Here is a 20,055-nt window from a genome sequence, read left to right as displayed (position 1 = left end):
GGCTTTATCCGGGACACATGGAAAACAGGATGGATCCGCAGTGAGGCCGGAAGCTGAAGCCTCACTGCGGCCGGATTGATGACCTTAAGGATCTTGAAGGGACCGATGTAACGATCCTGCAGTTTGGGGGAGTCCACTTTGAGGGGGATGTCCTTCGTCGACAACCATACCTCCTGCCCTGGCCGATACGCAGGGGCCGGGGTCCGCCGACGGTCTGCATGGACTCTTGCCCTCGTCCGGGCCTTTAGCAAAGCAGAACGGGCGGCGCGCCACACCCGACGGCACTTCCGCAGGTGGGCCTGGACCGAGGGCACACCGACCTCTCCCTCAACCACCGGAAACAGCGGGGGCTGGTACCCCAGACACACCTCAAAAGGGGAGAGGCCGGTGGCTGAAGACACCTGACTGTTATGGGCATACTCGATCCAGGCCAAATGGGTACTCCAGGCCGCAGGGTGTGCGGCCGTCACGCAGCGTAGGGCCTGTTCTACTTCCTGATGGCCCATTCTGCTTGCCCGTTGGTCTGAGGATGATACCCGGACGAGAGACTCACCGTGGCCCCCAGTTCCCGGCAGAAGCTCCTCCAGACTTGCGAGGAGAACTGGGGACCACGATCGGAGACGATGTCTGTTGGAATCCCATGCAGCCGGACGACGTGGTTGACCAGGAGGTCCGCTGTCTCCTGGGCAGTCGGGAGCTTCGGGAGGGCCACGAAGTGGGCTGCCTTGGAGAATCGGTCCACTATCGTGAGGATGGTAGTGTTGCCCTGGGACGGTGGGAGGCCCGTGACAAAATCCAGGCCGATGTGGGACCAAGGGCGATGAGGCACAGGCAGCGGCTGGAGCAGTCCCGATGCCCTGCGGTGGTCAGCCTTGCCCCTGGCGCAGGTGGTGCAGGCCTGGATATAATCCCGGACGTCGGCCTCCAGGGACGCCCACCAGAAGCGCTGCCGGACAACTGCCACGGTTCTTCGCACCCCCGGATGACAGGAGAACTTGGAGCCGTGACAGAAGTCCAGGACTGCAGCTCTGGCCTCTGGTGGGACGTGAAGTTTGTTCTTCGGCCCTGGTTCCGGGGTCCGGACTCCATGCCAGGGCCTCCCGGATGGTTTTCTCTATGTCCCAGGTGAGGGTGGCCACGATAGCGGACTCCGGGATGATTGGTTCCGGTGGATCCGACGACTCCGTTTTGACTTCGTCTTCATGCACCCGGGACAAGGCATCCGATCTCTGGTTTTTGGTCCCGGGGCGATAGGTGATCCGGAAGTCAAAACGGCCGAAGAACAGTGACCAGCGGGCTTGCCTGGGGTTCAGCCGCTTGGCGGTCCTGATATACTCCAGGTTCCGGTGGTCAGTGAAAATCGTGAACGGCACGGACGTTCCCTCCAACAGATGTCTCCACTCTTCAAGAGCCTCTTTCACCGCAAGGAGTTCTCGATTGCCGATGTCATAGTTCCGTTCGGCCGGGGTCAACCTGCGGGAGAAATAGGCACACGGGTGAAGGACCTTATTGGTCTCTCCGCTCTGGGATAGCACGGCTCCTATCCCTGAGTCCGAGGCGTCCACTTCAACCACAAACTGGCGACTAGGATCGGGCTGCACCAGAACGGGTGCAGATGAGAAGCGCCGTTTCAACTCCTTGAACGCGGCATCGCACCGATCCGACCAGGTGAAGGGGACTTTTGGAGAGGTCAGGGCTGTCAGGGGGCTAACTACCTGACTGTAGCCCTTAATGAACCTCCTGTAGAAATTCGCAAAGCCGAGGAACTGTTGCAGCTTCCTACGGCTGGTGGGTTGGGGCCAGTCTCTCACCGCCGCAACCTTGGCCGGATCAGGAGCGACGGAGTTGGGGGAGATGATAAACCTCAGGAAGGACAAAGAAGTGCGGTGAAACTCACACTTCTCGCCCTTAACAAACAGCCGGTTCTCTAACAACCGCTGCAGGACCTGACGTACATGCTAGACATGGGTCTCAGGATCCGGAGAAAAGATAAGAATATCGTCCAGATATACGAAGACGAATCGGTGCAGGAAGTCCCGCAAGACGTCGTTAACCAAGGCTTGGAACGTCGCGGGGGCGTTGGTAAGGCCGAACGGCATGACCAGGTACTCAAAGTGACCTAATGGGGTGTTGAATGCCGTCTTCCATTCGTCTCCCTTCCGGATCCGAACCAGGTGATACGCATTTCTAAGATCCAGCTTAGTAAAGATCTTGGCTCCATGCAGGGGGGTGAACACGGAATCTAATAATGGCAACGGGTATCGGTTGCGAACAGTAATCTCATTCAGCCCCCTGTAATCAATACATGGACGAAGTCCGCCATCTTTCTTGCCCACAAAAAAGAAACCTGCCCCCATCGGGGAGGTGGAGTTCCGGATCAGCCCGGCAGCTAATGAGTCCCGGATGTAGGTCTCCATTGATTCGTGCTCAGGTCGTGAGAGGTTGTACAGCCTGCTGGACGGGAACTCAGCGCCTGGAACCAAATCAATGGCACAATCGTACGGACGGTGCGGGGGAAGGGTGAGTGCCAGATCCTTGCTGAAGACGTCAGCAAGATCGTGGTACTCAACCGGCACTGCCGTCAGATTGGGAGGGACTTTGACCTCCTCCTTAGCCTGGGAACCGGGAGGAACCGAGGATCCTAAACACCCCCGATGGCAGGTTTCGCTCCACTGAACCACCACCCCAGACGGCCAATCGATCCGGGGATTGTGCTTTAACATCCATGGGATGCCCAAAATCACGCGGGAGGTAGAAGGAGTTACAAAAAAACTCAATCTCCTCCCGGTGGTTTCCAGACACCACCAGAGTTACTGGTTGTGTCTTGTGTGTGAGTAAAGGGAGGAGGGTGCCATCTAGTGCCCGCACCTGCAACGGCAAAGGAAGCGCCACCAGAGGGAGTCCTACCTCCTTTACCCATCTGCTGTCTAGCAGATTCCCTTCTGACCCCGTGTCCACCAGTGCTCGGGCTTGAAGGGTTAAATCCCCGCTCAGGATTGTGACTGGGAGTCGTGTGGCAATTTGTGTGTGTCTCACTTGAATGTCTTGACCCCCCCTTAGCCCAGTCTCTAAGGGCGAGTGTTGACGTTTTGGCTGTTTGGGGCAGTCTCTCTGTGTGTGCTCTGTTGAGCTGCAGAGAAAACACTCTCCACGGATCAGCCTCCCCATTTTGGCCCTGTGCGTTTCCCTAACAACGTCAACAGGGGGAGCTGTTGCCCCACAAAGCGCTGCGGCTGTGGAGCGTGGGGAGGGCGGCCCCTTTTTGAACCCGGAAGGGAGAGGGGCGGTGCGTATCCGGTCACGTCCTTCGCCTCGCTCCCGACGGCGTTCCTCTAACCGATTGTCTAATCATATAACGAGATCAATAAGCCCGTCCAAATCCCGCGGTTCGTCCTTAGCCACCAGGTGCTCCTTCAGGACCAATGACAGTCCGTTTACGAAGGCGGCACGGAGGGCAGTGCTATTCCAGCCGGACCTCGCAGCCGCGATGCGGAAGTCGACTGCATAAGCAGCTGCGCTCCGGCACCCCTGTCTCATTGACAGCAGCACGGCTGAAGCGATTTCTCCTCTATTTGGGTGATCGAACACTGTTCTGAATCCACTCACAAACCCATCATACATCAGAAGGAGCCGTGAATTTTGCTCCCAGAGCGCTGTAGCCCAAGCGCGTGCCTTACCGCGAAGCAGATTAATCACATAAGCTATCTTACTAGCATCAGTCGCATACATGACGGGACGTTGTGCGAAGATGAGCGAACATTGCATAAGAAAGTCCGCGCACGTCTCCACACAACCCCCGTACGGCTCCGGAGGGCTTATGTATGCTTCAGGGGAAGGTGGGAGGGGTCGTTGAACGACCTGTGGAACGTCACTGTTGTGCACAGGATCGACAGGAGGGGGAGCCGCAGCAGTGCCCTGAGGGCGCGCTTCCACCTGCGCGGCGAGAGCCTCCACCCTGCGGTTAAGGAGGACGTTCTGCTCGGTCATTAGATCCAACCGAGCCGTAAAAGCAGTGAGGATTCGCTGCAACTCACCGATCATGCCTCCTGCAGATGCCTGTGCGCCCTGCTCTTCCATTGGCCGTTCAACAGCTGGTTGACGCCCCTCGGGGTCCATGACGTTGGCCGAGATATCCTGTTGTGAAAGTGTAGGAACACGGACCCACAACAGGGGGCGCAAATGAACGGACAATGGAGGAAGTCAAATAACAACACTTTACTGTTGTGAATAAGCACAACAAACACAGCAGATTACAATAATAGTCAATGGAGTCAATTCACAAAAATGTGTCATGTGGGCAGGCTCGAAGATAAAAGACGTCTGTCCAAAGCAGAACCGGAACCACACGATTTCCTCCACCACCGAACCCCGGGAATACTGGAGCCGCTAAGTCCCGAACTCCCAGGTGGCCACTGCCTCCGCTTGTCGGATCTGGTACTGCTGGCGAGGAACAAAAACAGTTAGATGTGGGTGCGTCTGCACCCAGCAACACGTGTGGTGGAAAACCACCTCCACCTCTCGTCGAAAAAAGTAACAGAATATCTGCTGTCCAACACACACAAGCAACAGATATTCCTGTCAGAAACACAGTCAGCTGAGAACGTTACCTCCTCAGTAGAGCGATATCTCGGCAAAGAGGTGGAGATGTCGTCTTGCTGATATACCACTGAAGATCAGATGATTGGTGACAGCTGTCGTAGGTGATAAGTGACAGCTGTCACCCCGGCTGCTCCTGTGAGGCGGCAGCGCCCTCTTGTGCCTGGAGCCCGCACTCCAGGCAGGGTGCCCTCTGGTGGTGGTGGGCCAGCAGTACCTCCTCTTCAGCGGCCCACACAACACCGGGGGCTTGTCTTTACAGGATTTCAAATATTCCTTTACCTTATTTATACTTACTTCTTCAAATTTAAACCTGATTTTTTTTATTGTTCATGATTATATTTCTTATCAATAGATAGGATTTAACATTACTCAGATTAGGCATATTTTCTCGCAATTTATCTGATTTGCTTATAAAGTAATCATTAATATGATTAGCAATATCTACTGGCTTTGTGATGAGTTTATTATTTACCTCAAGAAAGGACAACTCAATTCTATTTTTCTTACCCATCAATTGATTTAAAACATTCCATATCTTTTTGCTATCAGTTCCTGCTTTCTGAACTCGATCCTCAAAAAACATTTTCTTTTTTCTTTCTATTAAGTTTAGTGACAGAGTTCTTAATTTTACAATAAAGATCCCAGTCAGATTTATTTCCTGTTATAATTGCTGTTTTTTTTTTTTCATCTGATCTCTCATTTTAATAGAATCTTTAATTTCATCATCCAACCAGGGTGTGACAATGTTCTTGACAGTAAACTTCCTCAAAGGAGCATGAATTTCCACTAAAGGCATGAATAAACTATGAAATCTTGCAAGTGCAATTTCAGGATTATGAATAGATAAACGAATAGAGGTCCACCTTCCATTGTGGCTAATACAATTATGATCAGGTTATGATCACTACAGCCAATGGGAACAAAAACTGCTTTACTACACCACTCAGGAGAACTGGGAAAAATATGATCAATACATGTTGATACTCTGTTAACATCATTCTTAACATATATTCTTGAGGGTTTATTAATGACCAGAGCAAATCCACATGCAGCAGTGACAGTAAACAACTTATTTCTTAAATGGCAGTTTCTGGCAAACCAGTCAATGTTGAAATCACCCATAAGGTACGTATCATGACCCACAGCAGTATAGGTGTCCAACATTTCACAGATTGTATCTTAATATTCACAATTAGCACTTGGTGGTCAGTAAGAACAACCCAGCAAAACTGGCTTACGGTGAGGTAAATAAACAGTCATAACACTTATTATTATTACAATATTAAATTTCATCATATCATTTCCTATTTGCATTGGTAAGTGATCTTGAATATAAAAAGCAACTCCACCACCAAATCTATGTCTATCACGTCTGTAAATATTGTAGCCATCAATATATAGCTCAGTGTCATCAAAAGAAGAGCCCAAATGAGTTTCTGAAATAGCACGTATGTGTAGTTTGTATTTACGCAGCAGATTAGTTATCTCACCAATTTTGTTCCTCAGACTATTAATGTTAATATGCGCAATTCTGAACCCCGTCTTCAGTAATCTATGTTGTGATGTGATTGTATATCAGTCAAATAAAAATAACAAACACCTTTTTTTGTGACATCATACCCTTGAAGTTCCGAGATTACTTTGAAGTGCTGGAACGAGGACAGATGATAAGATTATCATGTCTGAGATAAGCAATATCATCTCTTTCCCGTGCAGGCTTCAGTTTTGGCATTAATTCTTTCGTTTTCAGCGTCAGTACAATCTTCATTAATAAATATCTTTGTACTTTTGAGATTCTTGCACTCTGTAAAACTGCAGCTTTGTCCTTGAAATGCAGGAATTTGACAATAGGTCACAGTCTGTCTCCAGAGATTCCTATTTTACCTGTGCGATGAACACTCTCCGCCTCCATCTCCCTCTGTAACTGCAGTTTATGCTCAAAAATGTCTCTTACTTTTACCTCTGAATCAATCCAAGAATCACCAGGCGATTCAGGGATGCCTTCAATGACTCACCTAGATTGACCTTCTAGGTAATCCTTGACTCACTCATTTTAACCATTTTATTTTCAGTGATCTTGAGATGTTCAGACTGTTTGGCTTGATTGATTTTAAGATCATCTACATCTTTCTGAGTGTATTGGATGCTGGCTTTCAGATCTTGAATTTCTTTAGTTAAAACATCAACTCTGGTGTTGGTTGAGTCCATGATAACTTTAACAAATTCATTAAAAATTTGCTGCTGCTGCTGTAACAGAGCAGTAAACATGTCCTTCTGTTGATGCAGCAATTCATTTACCTGAGTCAAAGATACATACTCCTCCTCAGTGTTTCTCTGTTTGTGTGGCATTTTGTCAGTGGCTAGCTCCATCGGCTAGCCAGTAGCTGCGGGGCTAGTAAGAGCTAGCTGTTGCTGCAGGCCTGGTGGTGGCCTCTGATGATGCCGCGAGCATGGTGGTGGCCTCTGACAATGCCGTGAGCCTGGTGGCGGGCCTCCGACCACGCCGCAAGCCTGGTGGCAGCCTCTGACCACGCCGCGAGCCTGGAGGAGGCCTATCAACCATGCTGCGAGCCTGGTGGCGGCCATCTGGCGAATGCAAGCCTGGTGGCGGCCTCCGACCATGCCACAAGCCTGGTGGCAGCCTCCGACCACGCCGCAAGCCTGGAGGAGGCCTATCAACCATGCTGCGAGCCTGGTGGTGGCTATCTGGTGACACTGCAAGCCTGGTGGCGGCCTCCGACAACGTCACGAGCCTGGTGGCTGCTTCCGACGACACCACGGGCCTGACAGCAGCCTCCGACAACGCCGCCGCAGGCCCAGTGGCATCCTCTGACGATGCACAGCCCGATGGCAGCCTTCGACAATACACGGGCCAGATGGCGGCCTCCAACAACACCGCGCCCCTGCCAATTCTATGTGCCTGGTGGCAGCTCCCGCCGATGCCGCGGGCCCAGTGGCAGCCCCCTCCGATGCCGCAGGCCTGGTGCTAGCTAAAAAAAAAGCCAGTTCTGCTCCAACTTGCTCCTAAAATAAAAAAAAAAAAAATGGTGATTCCTCCACTAAAGTACCAGCTGTGCAGTTAGCGGTTCAAAAACAAAAATCTTAAGAAATGTAAAAACTTCACCAGCAGCTCCCATCATATGTGCATGCTCTGTGAAGGGGTGGTGTTATCCTTGGCTTTATCCTTACTTTATCCTCAGCTTTTCCTAGTGCTGCACATAGGTGTACTTTGGTAAAAGTCTCCTTTAAAAATATTACTTGAAATCTTAAAGTATCTGACCTTTACTGTACTTAATTAGAAAAAGGTAAATTTCTCATATAAAATGTACTTTAAGTTAATGTACTGAGTAAAAGTAAAATCAAAAATGAGTGGAGAGTGAAACAGTGACACAAAAACAAAGTCAGTGTGGTGTCTGGAGAAACCAGAATGGGGCCTCATCCCTCTGCATACAGGCATCACCCAATCAAATGTCTTTTATAGTGTAGTAACGAAGAAAGTATCGGAGTAAAAGTATACACTTTATTGAGGAAATAGTGGAGTAAAAGTGAAAGTCAGCAGAAATGTAAATAATGTACAGATACGTATACGTAAATTCTACTTAAGTACAGTAACAAAGTATTTCTGCTTCATTACATTACAACACTGTCCAAATATTTATATACCTGTGAATTAGATGGAGAACATTTGCTTCAGAAAATTAGCCACACACATACGTATATATATATATATATATATATATATATATATATATATATATATATATATATATATATATATAGTACATAAATAGCCTGATTCAGAATTGTGAGCAAAATGACAGACAGCAGATAGTTTTTGCCCAAAATTTTCTGTCTGCAAAATCTTCATTAAAAAAAGGAAACAGTGAGTGGACGAGTGAAAATGTCCAAAAAATTAAATCTGTGGAATAGCAGAAAAGGTCACATACCCAGCATTACGGAGTAGGTGCACTTTGGCAAAAATACTTATGGGATTTCCAGTTCCGCTCAAATGACATTTTGTGTCTGTGTGTGGGTGTGTGTGTGTGTGGGTGGGGGTGTGTGTGTGTGTGTGCGTGTGTGTGTGTCAGTTGTACACGTCTCACTTGTCAGCATGTCATCCCTGTGGACAGGAGGGCAGCATTCTCAGCTTTCCTTTCTCACTGCTGAAAAATCTGTCTGGTTTTACTGCTCCCATTCACCAGAACACTTCCTTTATTTCCACAAAAGTAATGTCCTCCATTCCTCACCTCACTGCAGTGTGCACAAGAAAATATGTGTTTACAGTCAGTAACAAGCAGAGACAGTTTTTTCTAATTTTGCCTTTGTAACCACTACAATTGATTTGAAAAGAAACAATCAAGATGTGCTTGTAAGTGTAGACTTTCAGTTTTAACTCAAAAATGCTGCATAAGCCATTTAGAAATTACAGCACAATTTTTATAGAAGTCTCTTTTTTTTCTTTTTTTTTTTTGAAAAGAAGTGGTAGTGGTGATAGTAATGAGTTCTACTATATAGACACTGGGGCTCATTTGTGCAGGTGCTTATCCCTGGATATTGTAGAGTGAAGCAGAAGACAGTTTACAGCTCCTTCAGGATGGGACAACAGTCCATCACAGGTTGCTTCCTTAGGGCCCCTTCACACATAGTGCAAATATGGTCAAACTGCACATTAAGTGCTCATGAAACAGAAATTGTATGCAAACCGTGTAATTTTGTAGCTGTTTCCAAGGCCTCGTATGCCTGTTGCTACTACTGTCTGCAGACACTAGCGGCTGAAAGACAGTGTGCATTGTGCGAGCCCATCGAACACACCTGGCAGGTGTCGGCCAAATTACAGGTGACACGCATTAACATCTAACACCGTTCACAGGGCACTTAGAAAATGTGTGGCCATTCGCACTATTGGCACGACAACAGTCTGCAGACAATCGCTGTCGTACTTGCAGTGAAATTTGTCTAAGTGCCCCACGAGTGTGGCTTTGGTGTGTGCGCTGAACTGACAGGAGGTGTGGCTGTGACAGAAGCGGCTGTGGAGATTTGTCATTCAGGACATCCCAGCTGGACAGTACTGTGTTTGGACGGACATTGACTAACAACTGACCATTGTGACACATGTGTGTCTGTTTGCTGTCATCATGTGGACAAAAATAAAAACATATATCACTGTGGCGACGGGCTGCAGCAAGCGAGCGTGAACATAGACAGGCTGCCCCAGGTTGAAACAGACCATCAGATCATAACACGCAGCAGGCGATCTGACTGTCACGTCACTCACATGAGGTCTATTGACGCGATGTTCTGCAGAGCACTGTCCACAAGACACGCATATCAGCAAGACGTGCATGGGCCGGCAGGACACATGCCAGCAAATGTAAATGAGACATGACATGAATGAGATGAGCAAACTGCTTCTCATTCATGTGATTTCATGACTGCATGTCAGTGACCATGGGTCATCTACAGAGGAACAGATGGATCATATTTGTACTGTCCGCTTGATAAGAGGGATTTAATACAATGTGATGTTTTTATATGGTGTGTCATTTTTTTTTTTTTTAATACGTCCATGTGCATCCTGATATAAGGCAGTGACTGGTGGTTGGCTCTCACTGTACGTACTGTACTCACGGTATTGTATCACTTCCTGTTCCGGAGCACAGCGGTGTTTTGCTGTATCTGTTAGCTGTTTAATCTGCGTAGTTAGATTGATCTAGATAACTAGATAACGATTTGTTTCACAGTGTAATCTTCACGTGCCTTAACTAAAGCACTCCCTCTGATGAATCACGTCTAAATTATTTACACATTATTCACTTTGTGTGTTTTTAGGAATCCGCTAGCTTAGCGCAGCTACTAGCTCTTAGCCGGTTTAAGTATGGCGGCTTCTCCTGTCTCTCCCGCACTTTTCTGCTCTGGGTATGAAATGTTTAGTTATTCCTCTGCCTCCTTTAGCAGTAATGGTACTTGTAATAAGTGTAGCTTATTCGTAGCTTTGGAGACCAGGCTGGGCGAATTGGAGATTCGGCTCCGCACCTTGGAAAATCCTACAGCTAGCCAGGCCCCTGTAGTTGGTACGGACCAAGGTAGCTTAGCCACCGTTAGCTGTCCCCCAGCAGATCCCGAGCAGCCAGGAAAACAGGCCGACTGGGTGACTGTGAGGAGGAAGCGTAGTCCTAAACAGAAGCCCCCTGTACACCACCAACCCATTCACATCTCTAACTGTTTTTCCCCACTCGGCGACACACCCGCCAAGGAACAAACTCTGGTTATTGGCGACTCTGGTTTGAGAAATGTGAAGTTAGCGACACCAGCAACCATAATCAATTGTCTTCCGGGGGCCAGAGCAGGCGACATTGAAGGAAATTTGAAACTGCTGGCTAAGGCTAAGCGGAAATTTGGTAAGATTGTAATTCTCGTCGGCAGTAATGACACCCGGTTACGCCAATCGGAGGTCACTAAAATTAACATTGAATCGGTGTGTAACTTTGCAAAAACAATGTCGGACTCTGTAGTTTTCTCTGGGCCCCTCCCCAATTGGACCGGGAGTGACATGTTTAGCCGCCTGTTCTCCTTGAATTGCTGGCTGTCTGAGTGGTGTCCAAAAAATGAGGTGGGCTTCATAGATAATTGGCAAAGCTTCTGGGGAAAACCTGGTCTTGTTAGGAGAGACGGCATCCATCCCACTTCGGATGGAGCAGCTCTCATTTCTAGAAATCTAGCCAATTTTATTAAACCCTCCAAACCGTGAAGCAGAGTTGTAGTCTTACACACCTCTCTGCAGCTTCTCTCCCCCTGCCATCCCCCCAATACCCCATCCCCGTAGAGACGGTGCCTGCTCCCAGACCACCAACAACCAGTAAAAATCTATTTAAGCATAAAAATTCAAAAAGAAAAAACAATATAGCACCTTCAACTGCACCACAGACTAAAACAGTTAAATGTGGTCTATTAAACATTAGGTCTCTCTCTTCTAAGTCCCTGTTAGTAAATGATATAATAATTGATCAACATATTGATTTATTCTGCCTTACAGAAACCTGGTTACAGCAGGATGAATATGTTAGTTTAAATGAGTCAACACCCCCGAGTCACACTAACTGCCAGAATGCTCATAGCATGGGCCGAGGCGGAGGATTAGCAGCAATCTTCCATTCCAGCTTATTAATTAATCAAAAACCCAGACAGAGCTTTAATTCATTTGAAAGCTTGACTCTTAGTCTTGTCCATCCAAATTGGAAGTCCCAAAAACCAGTTTTATTTGTTATTATCTATCGTCCACCTGGTCGTTACTGTGAGTTTCTCTGTGAATTTTAAGACCTTTTGTCTGACTTAGTGCTTAGCTCAGATACGATCATTATAGTGGGAGATTTTAATATCCACACAGATGCTGAGAATGACAGCCTCAACACTGCATTTAATCTATTATTAGACTCAATTGGCTTTGCTCAAAATGTAAATGAGTCCACCCACCACTTTAATCATATCTTAGATCTTGTTCTGACTTATGGTATGGAAATTGAAGACTTAACAGTATTCCCTGAAAACTCCCTTCTGTCTGATCATTTCTTAATAACATTTACATTTACTCTGATGGACTACCCAGCAGTGGGGAATAAGTTTCATTACACTAGAAGTCTTTCAGAAAGCGCTGTAACTAGGTTTAAGGATATGATTCCTTCTTTATGTTCTCTAATGCCATATACCAACACAGTGCAGAGTAGCTACCTAAACTCTGTACGTGAGATAGAGTATCTCGTCAATAGTTTTACATCCTCATTGAAGACAACTTTGGATGCTGTAGCTCCTCTGAAAAAGAGAGCTTCAAATCAGAAGTGCCTGACTCCGTGGTATAACTCACAAACTCGCAGCTTAAAGCAGATAACCCATAAGTTGGAGAGGAAATGGCGTCTCACTAATTTAGAAGATCTTCACTTAGCCTGGAAAAAGAGTCTGCTGCTCTACAAAAAAGCCTTCCATAAAGCTAGGACATCTTACTACTCATCACTAATTGAAGAAAATAAGAACAACCCCAGGTTTCTTTTCAGCACTGTAGCCAGGCTGACAAAGAGTCAGAGCTCTATTGAGCCGAGTATTCCTTTAACTTTAACTAGTAATGACTTCATGACTTTCTTTGCTAATAAAATTTTAACTATTAGAGAAAAAATTACTCATAACCATCCCAAAGACGTATTGTTATCTTCGGCTGCTTTCAGTGATGCCGGTATTTGGTTAGACTCTTTCTCTCTGAGTTATTTTCATTAGTTACTTCATCCAAACCATCAACATGTCTATTAGACCCCATTCCTACCAGGCTGCTCAAGGAAGCCCTACCATTATTAATGCTTCGATCTTAAATATGATCAATCTATCTTTATTAGTTGGCTATGTACCACAGGCTTTTAAGGTGGCAGTAATTAAACCATTACTTAAAAAGCCATCACTTGACCCAGCTATCTTAGCTAATTATAGGCCAATCTCCAACCTTCCTTTTCTCTCAAAAATTCTTGAAAGGGTAGTTGTAAACAGCTAACTGATCATCTGCAGAGGAATGGTCTATTTGAAGAGTTTGTCAGGTTTTAGAATTCATCATAGTACAGAAACAGCATTAGTGAAGGTTACAAATGATCTTCTTATGGCCTCAGACAGTGGACTCATCTCTGTGCTTGTTCTGTTAGATTTCAGTGCTGCTTTTGATATTGTTGACCATAAAATTTTATTACAGAGATTAGAGCATGCCATAGGTATTAAAGGCACTGCGCTGCGGTGGTTTGAATCATATTTATCTAATAGATTACAATTTGTTCATGTAAATGGGGAATCTTCTTCACAGACTAAGGTTAATTATGGAGTTCCACAAGGTTCTGTGCTAGGACCAATTTTATTCACTTTATACATGCTTCCCTTAGGCAGTATTATTAGACGGCATTGCTTAAATTTTCATTGTTACGCAGATGATACCCAGCTTTATCTATCCATGAAGCCAGAGGACACACACCAATTAGCTAAACTGCAGGATTGTCTTACAGACATAAAGACATGGATGACCTCTAATTCCTGCTTTTAAACTCAGATAAAACTGAAGTTATGTACTTGGCCCCACAAATCTTAGAAACATGGTGTCTAACCAGATCCTTACTCTGGATGGCATTACCCTGACCTCTAGTAATACTGTGAGAAATCTTGGAGTCATTTTTGATCAGGATATGTCATTCAAAGCGCATATTAAACAAATATGTAGGACTGCTTTTTTGCATTTACGCAATATCTCTAAAATTAGAAAGGTCTTGTCTCAGAGTGATGCTGAAAAACTAATTCATGCATTTATTTCCTCTAGGCTGGACTATTGTAATTCATTATTATCAGGTTGTCCTAAAAGTTCCCTGAAAAGCCTTCAGTTAATTCAAAATGCTGCAGCTAGAGTACTAACGGGGACTAGAAGGAGAGAGCATATCTCACCCATATTGGCCTCTTCTTCATTGGCTTCCTGTTAATTCTAGAATAGAATTTAGTTCCTAGGGTTTGTAAGAGTAGAATGGGAGGCAGAGCCTTCAGCTTTCAGGCTCCTCTCCTGTCGAACCAGCTCCCAATTCAGATCAGGGAGACAGACACCCTCTCTACTTTTACGATTAGGCTTAAAACTTTCCTTTTTGCTAAAGCTTATAGTTAGGGCTGGATCAGGTGACCCTGAACCATCCCTTAGTTATGCTGCTATAGACTTAGACTGCTGTGGGGTTCCCATGATGCACTGAGTGTTTCTCTTTTTGCTCTGTATGCACCACTCTGCATTTAATCATTAGTGATTGATCTCTGCTCCCCTCCACAGCATGTCTTTTTCCTGATTCTCTCCCTCAGCCCCAACCAGTCCCAGCAGAAGACTGCCCCTCCCTGAGCCTGGTTCTGCTGGAGGTTTCTTCCTGTTAAAAGGGAGTTTTTCCTTCCCACTGTCGCCAAGTGCTTGCTCACAGGGGGTCGTTTTGACCGTTGGGGTTTTTACGTAATTATTGTATGGCCTTGCCTTACAATATAAAGCGCCTTGGGGCAACTGTTTGTTGTGATTTGGCGCTATATAAATAAAATTGATTGATTGAATTGATTGATTGATAAGGTGGAAGCAATTTACCATTAAGTTGTATACCGAATGCAGTGTAAAATATAATAACTAGCGTGTTGCCCATGGGGATCCATGGGCTCTAGTGTTTATAAAATAGGTAGCTGATATTTTTCAAGAGTGGTAATAAATTAAGCAAAGTTTCTATAATGATTTTAACTGAAAGTGTTGGAAATTAAAATGAGTAGGTTTTGAATAATTGTATTTATTGTTTGGCACATTTAGTTGATGTCATGTTTTGCAACTGGCAAGGTTGATATAGTTCCTTTGTTCACAGCTGGTGTGGTTACCAGGGACTGATTAATGGTGATATCAACATCCATTGTTCACTGTTGTTACGTAATATCCCATTTCTCCAAAACTAAGAGGCCGATCAATTTTCCATTTTGGCGGCTTAGGGTTAGGCTAACCCGAACTCAAGTCCTAACCCTAACTCTCCAAAAAATAGTAATTCTATCAACTTTTTATTTGCACAGCGTTCATCCTTGACCCAAATACATAAGCATACCAAAGAGCAAATGTCAGCTCTCCCCAAATTTGGCATATATGATCGAAGCCATATACACACACACGCATACACGCACACAGAGGCCACTTGGCTATTAATATATACATAAGAAGAAGAAGAGGAAAAAGAATTTAATGAATCATAGAGTGAAATTAATATATCATGCTCTTAAACCATAAGACTGGTCAACACTGAAGAGACCTGAAGAGAGCTGGGACCACAGTCACCAAGATTACATTAGTAACACATGATGCTGTCATGGTTTAAAATCCTGCAGGGCAGCAAGGTCCCCCTGCTCAAGCCAGCACATGTCCAGGCCCATTTGAAGTTCACCAGTGACCATCTGGATGATCCAGAGGAGGCATGGGAGAAGGTCATGTGGTCATATGAGACCAAAATAGAGCTTTTGGAATCAACTCCACTTACATGTTTAGAGGATGAGAACAACCCCAAGAAAACCATCCCAACCGTGAAGCATGGGGGTGGAAACATCATACTCTGGGGGTGCTCTTCTGTAAAGGGGACAGGACGACTGCACCGTATTGAAGGGAGGATGGTTGGGGTCATGTATTGCGAGATTTTGGCAAACAACCTCCTTCCCTCAGTAAGAGCATTGAAGATGAGTCATGGCTGGGTCTTCCAGCAAGACAATGACCCCAAACACACAGCCAGGGCAACTAAGGAGGGGTTCCGTAAGAAGCATTTCAAGGTCCTGGAGTGGCCTTGGCCAGTCTCCAGACCCGAATTCAATAGAAAATCTTTGGAGGGAGCTGAAACTCCAATCCTGAAAGATTTGGAGAAGATCTGTATGGAGGAGTGGACCAAAATTCCTGCTGCAATGTGTGAAAACCTGGTGAAAAACTACAGGAAACTTTTGACCTCTGTATTGCAAACAGAGGCTATTGTACCAAATATTAACATTGATTTTCACGGGTGTTCAAATACTTATTTGCAGCAGTAACATACAAATAAATTATTAAAAAAATCATACATTGTGATTTCCAGTTTTAGATTATGTCTCTCACAGTGGACATGCACCTAACATGAACATTTCAGACCCCTCCATGATTTCTAAGTGGGAGAACTTGCAAAATCACAGGGTGTTCAAATACTTATTTTCCTCACTGTATAGTTCTATCCTCTACAGACAGAGGGGAGCTGGTTTCAGGAGAAACCGCTCTATCCTCTGCAATCAAAGAACTGGTCACAGAAGAGAACCATAATGAGAGCCAAAAAACATAATTTCTCTTGACACCCAAGTCATCCAGAGCCATGCAGTTTTAACTTATGGTTAACATTTTAACCATAAGTTTATGTTTTAAAGTATTGCACTAATTTTAAAGGTTTTTTTGTGGACATGGTGTGTCCACACTCCCTAGTGCATTATAGGTACCATAAAAGTTCACAACAGGAGAAATACATTTGAGATGCTCTGATCAGCATTAAACCCTTTGTATATTGTGCCTAAAACGCTTGTGAATATATTCTCTAAGTTTATTGACATTGTTATTGTGTTTGTTTTATGTAAAAATGCCAGAAGAAGCTCAGGTTACTTCGCCATTATTTTCAATTGGAATCACTGTGAGCTGCAATCGCTTCCCGTTTGCTCTATAATGTCCTGGTTATTGTGCTTTACAACACTGTTTGTCATCTTTGTTCCAGAGTAATATATATAAGATGTCTGAAATTTGGTTTGTGTTTATTAAATTCCCCACAGATTAAATGTAGCAGACACAGATTATTTATTTGGAATATTTGTTTTGGCAAGGTTTCACAGTCTCTACTGCCATCTACTGGCCAGTAGTGTTCATGGCAGTATTTGCCCTAAGTATTGAGATATTCCATAATCCTTTGCGCGCCAGAGAGTTGCTGCAGCCTCTTGCTACAGCTGATGAAAAGAAATAAAAATGTACATTTTGGTTGTATAATGTTCATTTACAGTTGTCGTCATGTGTTTTCTCTCTGTGCTGTTTAAACCACAGCAACTCTCTGGCGCACAAAGGATTATGGTTTAGGGTTTGAGCGTCTGGGCGCCAGTAGATGGCAGTGTTCTATGCATTTTGACCCCGGTTATATCAGACGGTTGTCTAATCACAACTTGACTTTTGGCTTTTGCAAATGCCTTTTTTTTTTTTTTTTTTTTTTTTTGCATATGAAAGTAAAGTAAGTAAGTTTCACACTCGGGGTCGCCACAGCAAATCCAAGGTGGATCTGCATGTTGAATTGGCATAGGTTTTATGCCGGATGCCCTTCCTGCCGCAACTCCACATTACATGAAGAAATGTGGCAGGGGTGGGATTTGAACTTAGAACCTTCTGCACTGAAACCAAGCGCATTAACCACTTGGCCACCACCCCCTTTTACAAAAGCACATTTAAATGTAAACCAACACACACATCACATTAACGTGTTTGTTTTTACATAGAATGAATGAGTCAACCAGTAAGTGTTAGTGGAGGCTCATTTTACCCATAATCCCTTTGGCATCTATGTGTTTTTGCTACAAAACTTCAGAATTAGTGCATTATTTAAAATTTTAAAATATGTGTTATATTTTAACTTTGTACAAATTACATAATTGTCATTAATGTAATTATTCTATCCAGAATAATTTGATTTATAAATCAAAACCATATGTCAAAACTGCTTTATTTTCCAAGACCTCTGCCTCATGGCGGAACTGCTGTACGCAGTTAAGGAATAGTGACTTTTTTTGTGACTACCTGGTGGTCAGGCTCCTTTTGCTGGGGTAAAGTAAAATACATAATAAACAGGAGCTTCCAGCAGGGGGCATAGTGTACAAAGACAGAAGTGGTGATTCAATTGTTTGGGTTTGTGATCGTGGTGTAAAAAGTTATCGGTTAGCTGTATCTTCCGATAAATTTTTGGGTGGTTTATCGGTTTAGCTTTATAAAAGATCTTTTCAGTTAGCTGATTAGCTGTTATCGAAGCTAACTTTTTGGTTAGCTGTGCCCACCACTGGGTGTGACAGACTGGCATCCTGTCCAGGGTGTATCCTGCTTCATGCCCAATTACTGCTATGATATATTATGACCCCGTGACCCTTAATTGGAGTAAGTGGGTATAGAGGATGAATGAAAAAAAACTGTAAGACATAAAGCATCTTTCATAAAGTCTTTCATAAAGTGAGAGACTAACATAACCTTCATGCTACTTGGCATTCCACTTGTTTAGACCTTCTTGCACAGCTTGAACAGCAATGAGAAGGATGGATAGGCTAGGCTAACGTAAGATTAACTATAATTTCAAAAATGTATTGGAGTTTAAAATATTTAATTACCTTTAGTGAGATAAACATGCACCTCTTAGGACCCCTTCACACATAGTGCGAAGTTTGGTCAATGTCTGGTCGAAAACGGCAAAACATTTCAAAGTTGCACACCACAAAACATTGCACCAACGGGCAGGCGTGCATGGGCCAGTGCGAGAGTGTGTGAATGCGACAGTGTCTGTCGAGCAGGAACAGTACAAGGTGCACCATATGATTGTGCCGCTTATGTGGAATAAATAAAAAAATAAAAACCAGCTGGTACCTGTGAGACCACATAGCACCGCTTATGTGGAATAAATAAAAATTAAAACCAGCTGGCAGTTGTGGGACCACATCACGTCGCTCATGGGAAATTAAAACAAAAGAGAGAGGAAAAAAAAAACATACTATGGAGGACGAAACCTGTCATAAGTAGAAATAAATAAATCAAATGATAAATTATATTAATGTATAAATAAAAGGATAAATTGATAAATAAAGTGATAAATAAAATGATAAATTCCTAAATCAATTTAAAAAAGCAAAAGTAAATAATTTTATTGTATTATTTATTTGTTAATTTATACATTTTGACAATCATTTATTTAGCAAATTTGGCTTTTTGAATTTTTGTTAAAGTTGCAAATTATTTAATTATTTATATATTTTGACACATTTTACACTTTTTGAAATTTATTTCATTAGTATTTTAGTTTTTGTCATTTATTTATTTTGTCTTTTCGCTGCCTGACATGCCGTGATTTTGTCTTTTTGCTGTCATAAGTAGAAATAAATAAATCAAATGATAAATTACATTAATAAATAAACAAAAAGATAAATTGATAAATAAAATGATACATGCTTAATGTTGCAAATTATTTACTTATAAATGCTTAAATAAATGTAGGCTATAAAAGTAAAAGTAGATATTTAAATTGCATTATTTATTTCTTTATTTATATATTTTTAAAAGTAGATATTTAACTTGCATTATTTATTTCTTTATTTATATATTTTGACAGTCAGTTTATTTCGCAATTTTGACTTTTTGAGTTGCAAATTATTTATTTATTCATTTATACGTTTTGAAAATCATTTATTTTGTTTTTTATACTTTTTGAAATTGATTTAATTAGCATTTTAGGTTTTTTGTAATTTATTTATTTAGTATTTTCGCTGCCCTGTCATTTAGTGATTTTGTCTTTTTGCTGTCTCTATGCTAATGGATCGATGAGGTGTCATGAAGCGTTTCAACACATTGCCAAACTGTATTGATACTGTGTCACTGAATACTGACACCTGCTGGACCAACTGACACTGATTTCATGGCCTAGTATATACAATAATATAATCTAAGTCATTGTATGTCATTTTTTATCATTTTATATCTTCAGTTAAATTTAAATCTTTAATAATAAATAATGTGAGCATGTATCATAACGTGAAAATCTAAGTGAACGTGTTGTGAATGAGGATGCTTGTGGACTGTTTTTTTTTTTTTTTTTTAAATTTAATTTTTTTTACAAATTTTTATTCAAAAAAGTTGTTCCAAAGTCTTGAATTTGAGTC

General features: G+C 43.5%; 1 protein-coding gene across 2 annotated transcripts in view; it reads left to right on the top strand.

The window, feature by feature from the left end:
• Positions 1 to 20,055, top strand: part of ramp1 (receptor activity modifying protein 1) — a 282,345-nt gene that overhangs the window by 147,552 nt on the left and 114,738 nt on the right. The window lies entirely within an intron of this gene.

Source organism: Thalassophryne amazonica, chromosome 14 (assembly GCF_902500255.1).
Source record: "Thalassophryne amazonica chromosome 14, fThaAma1.1, whole genome shotgun sequence".
In the NCBI taxonomy this organism is placed as follows: Eukaryota; Metazoa; Chordata; class Actinopteri; order Batrachoidiformes; family Batrachoididae; genus Thalassophryne; species Thalassophryne amazonica.
This window is presented reverse-complemented; position numbering and strand designations above follow the sequence as displayed.